Source organism: Mytilus californianus, unplaced genomic scaffold (genome assembly GCF_021869535.1).
Source record: "Mytilus californianus isolate M0D057914Y unplaced genomic scaffold, xbMytCali1.0.p SCAF_4, whole genome shotgun sequence".
In the NCBI taxonomy this organism is placed as follows: Eukaryota; Metazoa; Mollusca; class Bivalvia; order Mytilida; family Mytilidae; genus Mytilus; species Mytilus californianus.
Genome location: NW_026262690.1, coordinates 50,011,630 through 50,025,532, shown reverse-complemented (window position 1 = coordinate 50,025,532; position 13,903 = coordinate 50,011,630). Strand labels below are relative to the sequence as shown.

Genomic DNA, 13,903 nt, shown 5'->3' with positions numbered 1-13,903 from the left:
CTTATATCTATTTGAAGGATCTATGAGTCATTATTTTTCCTTACATGACAAATAGGAATTATGTCAATTCATTATGGTGTATAAATTGTGTTTGAAGGAACGTGATGTATTTCTTTCTTACTTGACATATAGGAGTTATGGCACTGTATTATGATGTATAAATTGTGTTTAAGGAGTATGGTGTCTTTATTTTTTTGAAAATCTAAATGATATAATTGAGAGCTCAATGCAGAATCAAATCTTAATTTTTCGAATCAATATCTTAAGACTTTTTTTAAATAGTTCATTTTTATAAGTTACAAAATCCAAATTAAAATTCATCAGTCATTATCATATAAAAGGCCAATTATTTCACTGGTTTAGTGTAAAATCTCGGTATTCCAGTATGTTTATAAATGAATATTTTATACCAGTATTTATAAGGATACCAAAAAATGTACAGTTTCAGTTAGAAAATGTGCATTTGATATTGCTATTTATTGTGAATTGTTATTATTTAATTTGATTCGTCTAGAAAAATATAATGTTCAAACAGTTTTGTAGCATTGTTTTAAAAAAATTTCCTGACATATTTCAGTTTACCAAGTGATATGATTTAAATCAACATAAATGTTTGGGAATCCTTCAAATTGTAATAGTATATTGAAAGTTTTTGCTTTTTAAGATATAAAATTCTAGAACACATAACTGAAAGTGATATATCCATTAATATTAAATCTGTGTCATTTTGATTTATTCAATATTGAAGTCTAGTAATTTTTATTAATTTCCATATGAAAATCTAGTCATTTAACCATTTTACATATCATAATTGTTTACTGATTTTTTATATGATATTTACAACATTGCATCAACAGTATTATACTTGAATGACATTCCAGGGAGGCTATTTTGTTACTTTTTATTTCTTTATATTATACTGTTGATATTTATTGTTTACTTTTTTTATCTGTTTAAGAATAAAGGTTTTTTCCTTGAATCTTTGGTCTATATTTGCTAGTATCATTGCAAAGTTTTAAAGCATGGTGTTTGACAAGAAAGTGTATGTGGTAACTGAATATAAAACATTAATCCAACTTTACAATTAACAAAATTTTAAAAAATAAGAATTTGTGTGATTGTCAATGAGGCAACATTTCACCAGAGACCAATTTTGTTGAGGTTTGCAGCTATAATTCACCGTATGGCCTTCAACACAGAGCAATATCCACATGTATATATATTTTTGTAATACATCAAACATGGATGTCTGCCTGTTCAAAGCTTTTGCACTTTTTCATGTTCAGACATGATCTTTATTTGAGCGCAGACTACACGAGGTTGTAGCTTTGCTACTAATTCACCATATTTGTACTGGAAATGTTGTGAAAAAATTCAACAGGGTGTCAGAAAACAAATTGAGAAGCAAAGTAGGGTAATACAAGAACCAGGATATGAGATAATGAAAACATGAAGCACCACAACTGTGTAAATTTCTGATCGCTCGCTTGCATAAAATGCTTTTCATTAACTTTATTTTTTGAATATTTCAAAAATAATAGCGCTCGCTAGTAAAAAAAACCTTTCGCCTGCCAAAAATCCAATTTTGAAAAAAAAAACAAATAAAAAAATTTCGCTCGCTCGCTACCCTTTTTCGAAGGAAAGTGTCCGAAGAACTAGAAATTTATTTGGTGTGGCCTAAGGTACAATTATTACATGCATGTGTGAACAATACAACGAAATTAATTTGGAAGACTGACTTTCACATTTATAACTTTGGTAAATTTACATAATATTTCTAATAATAATTCATCGCTCATAAATTATCCAGAATGCTGGATTCATTGCCATGAGTGGTTAACTGACAATAAAATTGTCCCTACATTTGGGAAAGACGGATAGTATAATTTTTGGTCCTCGTCGAAAACTTCAGTCTCTAATACCGGGTGATTTTCCTATCTCTTGTAATAGTATTAATATTGAATCCAAAAACTTTGTAAAATATTTGGGAACAATAATTGATCAGTTTCTGACTGGTGATTATATTGTCAATTCTATAGTGTAAAAGGTTAACCAAAGGCTTAATTTTTTATGATCTTAGGAAAAGTGTGACATATATTGAATTTGAAAAATTAGGTTTTTTAAATATTAGTAAGAGAGTCAAACAAATGGGACTCAATCATGTTTTCAACATTTTTATCAATATATGCCCAAATTATTTGCATATTAATTTTGATCGAAATGAAACATCTTTCAACACAAGATCTAGTAACATGATTTTATATACCTGGAATTAACGGTGTGAATCTAACACCTTTTTATAATCGAATAAACGATTGGAACATTTTACCAGAAATAGTTAAAAGTTGCTCAAAGAAATATAATTTTAAAGTACAAGTAAACAAAATTTTGATGGATAAATTTAAATCCATCTTTAATAGTGAATTTGTTTTTTTATTAATTTTACTGAAGCTTGGAGCCTTTATCTGTGATGATTTTAAATGATTTTTTTTTATTTATATGTGTCAACCATGGTGTGAACTTGTAGTCTCTTTTTTTAAAGGACCCCACCGGAAATAACTTTTATTAACTTTTTGGGTCATCCTAAGGTATTAGGCTGCACTGAAAATCTAGTCTATTTAATTAACTATTACAATCTAGTCAAATATCAAAATAATGACTATTTCCATAATCTTATTTTTTAAATTATATTTTTTAGTAATCATAACTGTAAATCATTTTGGTGTCTGAAACTGTGAAATCCTATTCATGTCTAGTGCTATATAGATATAGAAGATGTGGTATGAGTTCCAATGAGACATCTCTCCATCCAAGTCAAAATTTATAAAAGTAAACCATTATAGGTCAAAGTACGGTCTTCAACACGGAGCCTTGGCTCACCTCGAACAGCAAGCTATAAAGGGCCCAAAAATTACTAGTGTTAAACCTTTCAAACGGGAAAACCAACGGTCTAATCTATATAAAAAACGAGAAACGAGAAACACGTATGAACCACATCAACAAACGACAACTACCGAACATCAGATTCCTGACATAGGACATGTGCAAACAATTGCAGCGGGTTTAAACGTTTTAATGGTACCAAACCTTCACCCTTTTTCTGAAACAATAGTGTAACATCACAACATAGAAAGACACACTATAAAATCTCAACTGAAATGGCTTAACTCAATCAAAGGACATATTAACTACAGTGAACATACACTGAACAAATAAATTTGACCTATGATACAATGTAAATACAAAATAAATAAACTATGGGAAGAATAATAAAAGTAACATGTTGTACCGCTATGAAATGTTAAACAATTTAAGAAAAACAATATGCTCGAACAAAAATATCAGCCATTTGCAATTACTTTAAACACAGGTAAACACTGTATGTTATTTTGATTTATTGTGTCTGTCAAATTCATATCTTTTATCTTGAATGAATATATATTTATAATATAACAATATTTGATGAGTTAAACAGTTGATCAAATGTATAGGTATTAGGGTTTGACAAACAGTACTGTGGTAAAAAAAATCTTTCTTTCTAATTCAAATTTTCTACAATTCATAATGTAATGATACTCATCAACAACGTCATTTGAGTCATAGAGACGGCATACTCTATATAAAAGAGCCCCCTCATGGGGTTTTTGATTATGTGATTACTTGGCCGTTTTTATAGTGATTATTTGATTACCAGACTGTCTTCTCTTGGTAAACCCTGCCACCGTCTAGACTCCATCGGCAGATGGCGACTACCACATCTATATTTGCACAATATATGAATGAAATTACTAGGTAAAAATGGAGAGTATTTTTTTTTCAAATTGTAAATTCTTTTTAAATAAAATGCTTCGCCGAGCGCAGCCTGATACGACCGCAGAGGTCGAACCCTGAACAGTTGGGCCAAGTCTGGACACAATATTCAAGCTTGATACTGTCTGAATTTGGATTGTGATCAAATTTTTGACATAATATAGGTTTCTGACACAAAATAAATGTGGTCAAAAAACTTAAAAATTTGAAATGGGACATTTAATTTACCTAGTATGGTCTGATATCCAAAATCTAACAACATGGTTAGATTCGGCATATAAAAAAACACAAAAAATTTTAATTTTAGTTGAAATCAAATAAAGTTTAATTTTGGACCCTTCAAACCTTAATATGGACTAATTTGAATGCAGGGCCCAAAATAAAAAATCTAAATGCACTATAAGATTCAGCATATCATAGAGCCGCAATAATTCAGTTTTTGATGAAATCAAACAAAGTTTAATTTTGGACCATTTGGACCTCAATGTAGACCAATTTAAAAATGGGGCCCAATATCCAAAATAGTAATACAAGGTTAGAATCCCCAAAAACTAAAGACTTAATTTAACCCCATTGAAATTGGTTAAAAGATTTGTATTTATTTTCAATTGAAGATTTCTTGCTATAGCGCAAAACTGTGCTATTGCGCAAAACTGTGCTATTGCGCAATACTGTGCTATTGCACAATATTGTGCTGTTGCACAATACTTAGTTATTCTGTTATTTATAATAATTTGCACACCCTGTTTGGTGTGTATCTCCTGCCATATCAGTATTTGTTGCTTTTATATAACAAAATTTGTTCCCCCGCAAAAAAAATTTTGAATTTTTTTTTAAATCTTGAAGAAAAAAGTATGACCCCCCAAAAAATTGAAGAACAAAAAATCCCCCCCCAAAAAAAATTATTGAAAAAAAATCCCCCCTAACTTTTTTGAAACCCCCCAAATTTTTTTTTTAATTTTGAAGATTATTTTCTTTTCAGGAAAAATGCACAATTTCAGAGAATTCCATAAACTTTAACACAGTTATTGTCTGGAAACTAGAAAAAATGCTTGTTTTTGGCCACTTTTTTGCCCCTTATTCCTGAACGTTTGGGGCAATTACCCCCAAATTCAATCCCAGTCTTCCCTTTGTTGTATGGAACCTTGTAGTACAATTTCAGAGAGATCCATACACTTACACACAAGTTATTGTCCGGAAACTACAAAAATGCTTGTTGGTACCGCACAGCTCAGCACGTAAGAAGAGCAGGTGCAGTAAAATGCAAAGAATCTAAGTATATCTAAGGAAAACATAATTTCGCCTTCATTGGGCTGATGGCATGTAATAAACCTATAAACTGATTAATCGGGCTATAAAACATAACTATACCCAAATAAATACATTTCATACAAATTTGTAAAGACACAACATTTTCTACATTAACACATTAACATTAAATTGAGAGCATGATTACGTGGAGGTAAAACATTTATAATTTACGATCACATGTAAAATGAATTGGTTCTATTTTGATGTTGATGATTGCAACAGTGGGACTACTGTCTAAAAAATGACGAGAAACATTGTTTGATAGCTCAAAGTCACAGAATAGTTGAGTGACTCGACTGTTGAATTGATTTGAACGCCATGAGAGACGATGCGAAAACACGATAAAGGATGTTATTACATACTCCTTTATTTTGTCAGTTTAGGGACTTTGTGTTCCCTATACTTGGGCATTACATTTACCCTATTCTAAGTTTGTTCTCAGCTCTCTGTTAATATATATTTTATCAAATCGAAATCTGATTTTAAACTTTGCGTCCCCATCAAAAGCTTTTACCAAGATTTCTCATATTAACTTGATTCCTGTCCAGTAGTTTTTGCACATTTGTGGACGATTTTGATGTCTCCGTTGCACAGGCTCTTGGGTACAGGATTTGTTTTTTTTATTGTTTGCACTAAATATTCAATTTCTATTTTAATACCACATACTTAACACTACTATGCTTGTCTTACCTTGTTTTTTTATCAACTCTGATACAATCCCTTATTGCAATATCCGATATTAAAAAAACAACAAAGGATTGTATCAGAGTTGATAAATTCACCCGAAACAAGAAGGACGACCATAGTAGTGTTAATCATGTGGTATTAAAATAGAAAATTTACTATTCAGTGCAAACCTCAGGTGCAAACAATTAAACAATGAAATAAATGCTGTATATACATTGTGTACATCCTACTCTCACTCTCTTTACTATACCCCTCCCCTTGCGCGATAGTTATTAAGAAACGGGAAACGCTTTAATAGCGTCGACTTCATGGATATCCTGTGCATTCAGCATTTAACACATTTTATTGTATAAACTATATATTCATCAAATATTACTGTTCCATTCTTTTTTTTGGACTGACAAGATTACATATAATATTTCCCTAAATACATATTAAGGTAAAATAAATTAAAATCTATGGGAATGTTAATAGTGTTCATATACCATGTATTTAAAATTTATAACAAAGGGCCAGCGACTCATTTCAAAATAAATCTTACAAGAAAAAATGCTCTAAAGTCATGAAAATTTCAGTACAGCTTACGATTAATATAGGTAAGTTAACCGGGATGACGGACCGGAAACTTGGGCTGCCAGCGGAAAATGAGGGTATTCGTATGTTGCAATTGGATAGGGGCAGCAATTTTGCCTTGCAACGACCACCCGTCATGGGTCCCTCAGAGTCAGTATTGCAAGGGTTATTTATCTACATGGGGCATTGTGAAACCTTTGTACATTCTGAGATAGGTACCAGGATTATAATTTAATACGCCAGATGCGCGTTTCGTCTACATAAGACTCATCAGTGACGCTCAGATCAAAATAGTTATTAAGCCAAACAAGTACAAAGTTGAAGAGCATTGAGGACCCAAAATTTCAAAAAGTTGTGCCAAATACGGCTAAGGTAATCTATGCCTGGGATAAGAAAATCCTTAGTATTTCGAAAAATTCATACTTTTGTAAACAGGAAATTTATAAAATGACCACATAATTGATATTCATGTCAACACCGAAGTGCTGACTACTGGGCTGGTGATACCCTCGGGGACGAAACTTCCACCAGCAGTGGCATCAACCCAGTGGTGTAAATAGTTATCAAAGGTACCAGTAGTAGTCTCAGGTACATTGTAAGACCCTCACATGAATATGCCGCATACGTTAGTCGGCTATCATGGTCCGTTGACCAATCACATAGTAATTCTTCTTTGAACTTAGACATGTGTGTTAACAGTGGGTTGATTCCGCCAGTGTACTTTATCCGAAGGATGAAAATTCCTAGTGTTTTATGTCCACCAACAAAAATGCACTAGGTTTTTTAATCCGGGTCTAGTGTAAAATATCCAACACTCGCCATAAGATTCTGAAGGGTTTTCTTGAAGGGGAAATATATAAAAATTGGGGCTTGGTGTTTTGGGGGATATTTAAATTAACTAAAACTTGCATAGGTAATTTATGTAAAAAATGGACAAAATTAACTAGTGTTTATTAACCCAGGAATGTTTACAAAAGCGGTTTTTTTTAAAACCAGGAATGATTACACTAGTGATTTTGCTCAAGGAATGATTACACAAGTGATTTTCTGCAGGTAACAATCCTGATAAAGCAAACATTCTAAGGAGGGTTTTCTTGAGGGGAAATGACAAAAAATGAGGCTCAGCTTTTTGGGGGATGTGCTATGGATAAAAATTTCTAGTTATTTCTTCGATAAAAAAGATAATGATAATGAATTTCACTAAAAATTACGAAAAAAAACATAGGTGAATTGTATTAGCTAGTCAAGTGTGAAAAAACTCAGACAATTACATATATCATACCCCATCTTCTCATTTCTATTTATGTTTTGGTTAATTCTGCTAGGATTGATCTGGTTACTTACGTATTGATAAACTATGACCAGATCAATCCTATCAGAATCAAACAAACATTTTTCGAAATCGTTTGAAATACACATGTATACAAAATACAATGTGTTTGTTTATATAACCGGTTTAAAGAAAGTAACATGTTATATAAATAAACAAATCAATAATAGTAAATCTCAATTACACTATTTTCACACAATATTCCCCAGTGATTATAAGTATGTCGGAAAAAATACACCCCGGAATTAAAGTACGCTTACATTATGTCCACAACGAGCAGTGCAATAACTCCAATCTAATTAAAATATAGACCTCTGATTTCGTTATCCTCATATACGAGCACGCGAGTTAATATTGATCAGAATTTTGATCAGATTGACATAACTCCTCATAAATGCTTCATCAAATGTTCATTGAGATTTGTACATTGTGGTGTCCTAAAACGAAGGTGTGGATATGTTCTACCCCAGGAATAGATTACTTTATCTGTATTTGGCAAAACCTTTCTGAATTTCGAGACTTCAATGATCTTCATCTTCGTTTTTGATTAATTACAGGCCACTACAGTATTTGTAGAAAGACTTGAAAATGGAAATCAAAGTAATGCAAAATTTTTAACAAATGATGAACTGGATTCATAATTTGAAAACAAGAACTCGGATGAAAATTTGAAGAAGTATTATAACGATAAGCTGTATTGTAATATCTTTATCAAAATTGTTTATTCCATAGAATTTAGCGGAAAACAAGTTACATACTGCAGGAGCAGTTGCATTGAAAGAGTTTCTCCGTGAACATCCCACTTTGCAGATACTATCTAATCACCAAAAGCAAAATTTGAAAATCTTTATTTTCTTTTTTTCGTATTTTACTGATAAATGGACTGAGTTACATTAAAATACAGTCTAAGATTAAATTTTTCATTCATCAATAACGTTGTCAAACCTTCTTCAAATTTGACATAAGTTGCACAGAAGCTTTTTATGATCAAAAGCTGGGACTAGTATAAAAGTCCCAGTCAAAAGCCAGTATCCAGAGCAAAATAATGAAAATATTCTTTTTCATTTTTTCACAATTTACTGATAAATGGACTTATCTCATTTGCAATCATATCATATCTTCTTATTTTTAAATTTACAGACCCTTCATAGAATTTAATGAAACTTTTAATTTTTTTATTAAATTCTGTATTTACTGATAAATGGACTCACTTTTTACAGTCAAAATTACACTTTTACACTTACGACAGCAATTGCAGGCGAGACACAGGGCTCCACAGAACCATTTACCTTTTGCATTTTGTTGGCATAAGTCCTCTTAAATACTTAATCAGGTGTTCATGATTTGTACATTTTTAGTTCCAAAAAAAGATGAGCATATCAGTATGTTGTGTACTTATTCAGATGTTCATGAAAGTTTGTACATTGTAAGGTCCTGATATGTGCATATTAGTATGACATTCTGGTCTGTTGAAAAATCACACTGAAACATTAAGCTGTAATTTTAATTGTTTCTTCAGATTTAAACAGGACCCTCATCTCTCAATTGTACCTGGCATTTCAAAGTACAGTTTCCTATATTTCTTCCCTCTAGCAGAAAATATTTGCTAATGGCCAATGAGTGTTATCCTGAATATGCATGCCATTACTGGTAATCAATGTCATAGAAACTGTCTACTTAAAGCATATCAAAAGCACAGTAATTTTACTCTGATCTTATGATATCAATTCATTTCATCAAATAATTGTTTGCACCTTCTATTATTAAACCAATCATTGAGATACATGTCATCACCAATGCAATAGTATTGAATTAAAATTAGAAATTATTCAATGGAGACTATACTGGCTGCCAGTGAGTAGTACTTGGTACATTTTCTACTTTCTATCTCATAGTTAAATATGTCTTCTCCTTTGTATAATATCAACCCTTTTACTTATTTGATATATTTTTTATATTGGATGGTAGATTACAGTTTTTAATATTTGGTACAAAATAATTATTATGTGCAGCACTTCTGGTATTATGATTATCTAAATCAAAATTTTCACACAGATACTCTGGAGCATGTCTATGATATATTGAATACATGGTTTTATTTGAAAGCCTCAGTTTATAAATAAAAAGAGGATATAATATCTGAAATTTCACTTTTCAACTACCAGCCATCCCGTCGCAATGTAATTTTTGTCATTTAAATAAATGATTTACCAGAAATCCGTGACTCAGACTGCTACATGTTTGCCGATGATACCAAAGTCTTTCGACAAATACAAACAACAGATGATAATGATGCACTTCAAACAGATTTATCTCAAGTTCTAAAAACAGGGCAACAACATGATAACAACCACAAATACAACCTGTGTAACACCACACTAGAGCATGTAGACAAAGAAAAAGACATCGGAGTATCCATTGACAACAAACTAAACTTCTAGCAACATAGTGAATGAAAAGATAAATAAAACCAACAGTATTATGGGATTAATTAGAAAAATCAGTCATTAGGAAAAACTGAATGTATACTATGTGTTTCTTTATTCTACATTGGCTAGAGGTATAGGGGAGGGTTTGAGATCTCACAAAACATGTTTAACCCCGCCGCATTTGTGCGCCTGTCCCAAGTCAGGAGCCTCTGGCTTTGTTAGTCTTGTATGTTTTTTAATTTTAGTTCATTTATATGTTTTGGAGTTTAGTGTGACGTCCATTTTCATTGAACTAGTACACAATTTTATTTAGGGGCCAGCTGAGGACTACCTCCGGGTGCGGGATTTTCTCGCTGAGTTGAAGACCCATTGGTGGCCTTCGGCTGTTGTCTGCTCTTTGGTCGGGTTGTTGTCTCTTTGACATATTCCCCATTTCCATTCTCAATTTTATACTTTTTGGACTTCCAAAAATGATAGGCAAAATACTAATTTTAAGGTCAAATGTAATGATCACTTTATCAAATCGACAAATTGTGTCAACTATTTCAGGAGTTGATTTTTTTTTTTAATTGTGAACAAATAGTTTCCATTATCATAAAAAAACTTAATGCAAGATTAAGATTTCTATATAGAAATGCAAAATGTTTGGATACTAGATCAAGGGTGACTCTCACATCAGCTCTGATACAATGCTATTTCGATTATTCTTGGTCTTTGTGGTATAGTAGTCTGGGCAAAGTGATGACAACATAATTGCAAGTTGTACAGAATAAGGTGGTGAGATTCATCCTTGGTCTGGGTCCAAGGAGTAGAATTACATGTGATATTTTAGACAAAGTCAATATGCTATGTGTAAAAGATAGAGTTAGTCAATTTAAATTAAACCATGTATTCAATATATCATGGACATGCTCCAGAGTATTTGTGTGAAAATTTTGATTTAGATAATCTTAATACCAGAAGTGCTGCACATAATAATTATTTTGTACCAAATATTAAAAACTGTAATCTACCATCCAATATAAAAAATATATCAAATAGATCTGCTTTTAAGACTGCATTTAAAGAACAATTAAAAATAACAGCAAGAAATATAGAAACTGGAGATTTTAAATATGTTTTTAAGAAACATTTGATCTTTTTTTCTTTTCTTTTGTGAAAGTCAAATTTTAACAATAAATTGAAATACTATTTTTATATATTTTCAAACAAGGGACCCCATTGGAAATAAGCTATACTATGTAAGCTTTTATGGGATATCCCAGGCTTTTTTCTAAGCACTTTTTTAAAAAATATATTATGATACTATTTTAAAAGTATATATATTACATATTATTGTCTTGTCTTGTCTTGTGAATTTTTGTATGTGTGCTTGCATTTGCCTGAATAAAACTATACTATACTATACTGACCTATACTTACACCAATATTTGACCCGAAGTAAAGCTAAATCTGCAGAGACCAGAATAGATTATGGGATTGTTTGTTGTTTGCTTAACATCCAGTGGAGACCAGACGAGTCCCTCTGTGAGTGTGTCCCATATACATATATATATACCTAGGGTACATGTATATTCTATGTAGGTTGACCTACGTACAAATCTTCATGTCTATGTGACAAACTGTTTGGCAAAAAATGAAGATTTTGTATTAATTGTGTAAGACCTTGTAATTTAAATCTATTTATAACATTTGCATTGAAAAATCTGACAAGGAAAATGAAAATAATCATGGAGTTGTTTTCAAAACTTTTGTATGTTTGTTTATATTTTGTTATTCAGTCGATTTGAAAAGCTCAGGAAAGCTTATGGTGTTTTAATGCATAATTGACTTTAAATGAAATTTTTAATTGAATACGAATTGAATTAAATTTACCTTTTCACAGTGTAACAAAATTCTGTTGTATTTATCGACACAAATAATGACCCAGTGACCTCTGAACCCTCTGATAGTGATGAAATTATAACTCTTCGACTGAAAGGATACGATTTAATTACGATTTCGAAAAAGGGGAGAATACATGAAATTACACTGATAAGGACATTTTTATTTTAACGTTACTAGAAGTAACCCCCGCAAGGACACGTTGAATAGATATTTATGAATAAATCAGAGTGCTAGATCATCAATATATTCTTACATAGTCTTATATAGTCTGTAACTGAGCGCTGGATCACTCCACTATGCCTAATTTTATCGTCAAGAATATGATGTAAATAGTGTACAGTCAGTGATATTGGTGGAATAAAATTTTTATTCATGTTGTGAACTAAAATACTCGGAAGAGGTGTGCCTACATTGGCAGAATTTATATAACAGATACAGATACAGCTCAGATCTTCAGTTATTTGCTGACTTGTTTCGGTTCCGGTTCTGTGTTTGCTTTTGCTCTGTAGTTAGATTTCATCTCATCAAAATTTGTCTAGTCGGCTCTCGAATGTCTAGAATAGTTGGTGCATTTACAACATTGCTGGGCAAGCTGTTCCATATTGGTGCAATTCGTTGGGTGAAAAAGTTGTATTTTTGTTGCACCTTTGTATAGCCAGTTTCTTGTTGTGTCCTCTAGTTGCAGAAGTAGTGCTGTATGATAATAATTAGGCAACGCTTTATCGTATATTCCAGATGTTAGTTTGTAAGCTTCTATCATGTCACCTCTCATGCGTCTGTATCTAAGTGTTGGTAATTTAAGCTTCTTCAATCGTTCTGCATACTCTAAATCTTTCGGTGTTGGTATCAGTTTCGTTGTTTGCCTTTGAACGTTTTCAATTGCTGTTATGTCTTTAACTTTATATGGGCTCCATATAGCGTTGGCATATTTGAGGTTTGGTCTTGCTAATGCTTTAAACAGTAGTAGGAATATTTCTTCATTGAGACAGGTAAATGTCCTTCTAATTAATCCCATAATACTGTTGGTTTTATTTATCTTTTCATTCACTATGTTGCTAGAAGTTTAGTTTGTTGTCAATGGATACTCCGATGTCTTTTTCTTTGTCTACATGCTCTAGTGTGGTGTTACACAGGTTGTATTTGTGGTTGTTATCATGTTGTTGCCCTGTTGTTAAAACTTGAGATAAATCTGTTTGAAGTGCATCATTATCATCTGTTGTTTGTATTTGTCGAAAGACTTTGGTATCATCGGCAAACATGTAGCAGTCTGAGTCAAGGATGTCTGGTAAATCATTTATGTAAATGACAAACAATATATTGCGACGGGATGGCTGGTAGTTGAAAAGGGAAATTTCAGATATTATATCCTCTTTTTATTTATAAACTGAGGCTTTCAGACCTTGAAATATTCCATCCGCTCATATTTCGTAGTAATGACCAAGGACGTATATCTAACATCTAATATACCTTGTAATGACATAATCCAAACGAATATGATGTCTTGAAAGGCTATTTATTTATTTTTTTCTGTGACGCCTAAGTTTGGACTGGAACATATATATGCTAGATATACTATTCCCTGGTTTGGACTAGTAATGGCTATGATGTCAGTAAACTTGTGTAGTGAGATGTACACATTGAGATGTTCATTTTTTTTCCTATTTGTATTTTTTTGTACTATCATTTTGTATAATATACCAGAGACATATATACACATATGTCTCTGAATATACGGACATAAATAACATTGATATATAGATAACTGCTTGTAAGACTGTCTGTTACTCCTTAGTCAAAATGGATGAAAATAATCTTTTAATATTTTTTTTCTTGAACTTTGTGTCTGTTGTCTCTTTCGGTATAATACATAAAACGC

At 31.7% G+C, this 13,903-nt stretch overlaps 1 protein-coding gene across 6 annotated transcripts in view; it reads right to left on the bottom strand.

The window, feature by feature from the left end:
* LOC127738212 (acyl-coenzyme A amino acid N-acyltransferase 1-like) overlaps positions 1-12,093 on the bottom strand; it is an 84,353-nt gene extending 72,260 nt beyond the window's left edge. For 5 of the 6 annotated variants that reach the window (XM_052249383.1, XM_052249382.1, XM_052249384.1 and 2 more), the window contains exon 1: positions 12,016-12,073. The gene's annotated coding sequence lies outside the window, so the exon portion shown is untranslated. Of the gene's footprint in view, positions 1-12,015 lie in introns of all 6 variants that reach the window. The other variant, XM_052249387.1, reaches the window with a different exon arrangement.
* Positions 12,094-13,903: the final 1,810 nt, after the last annotated feature.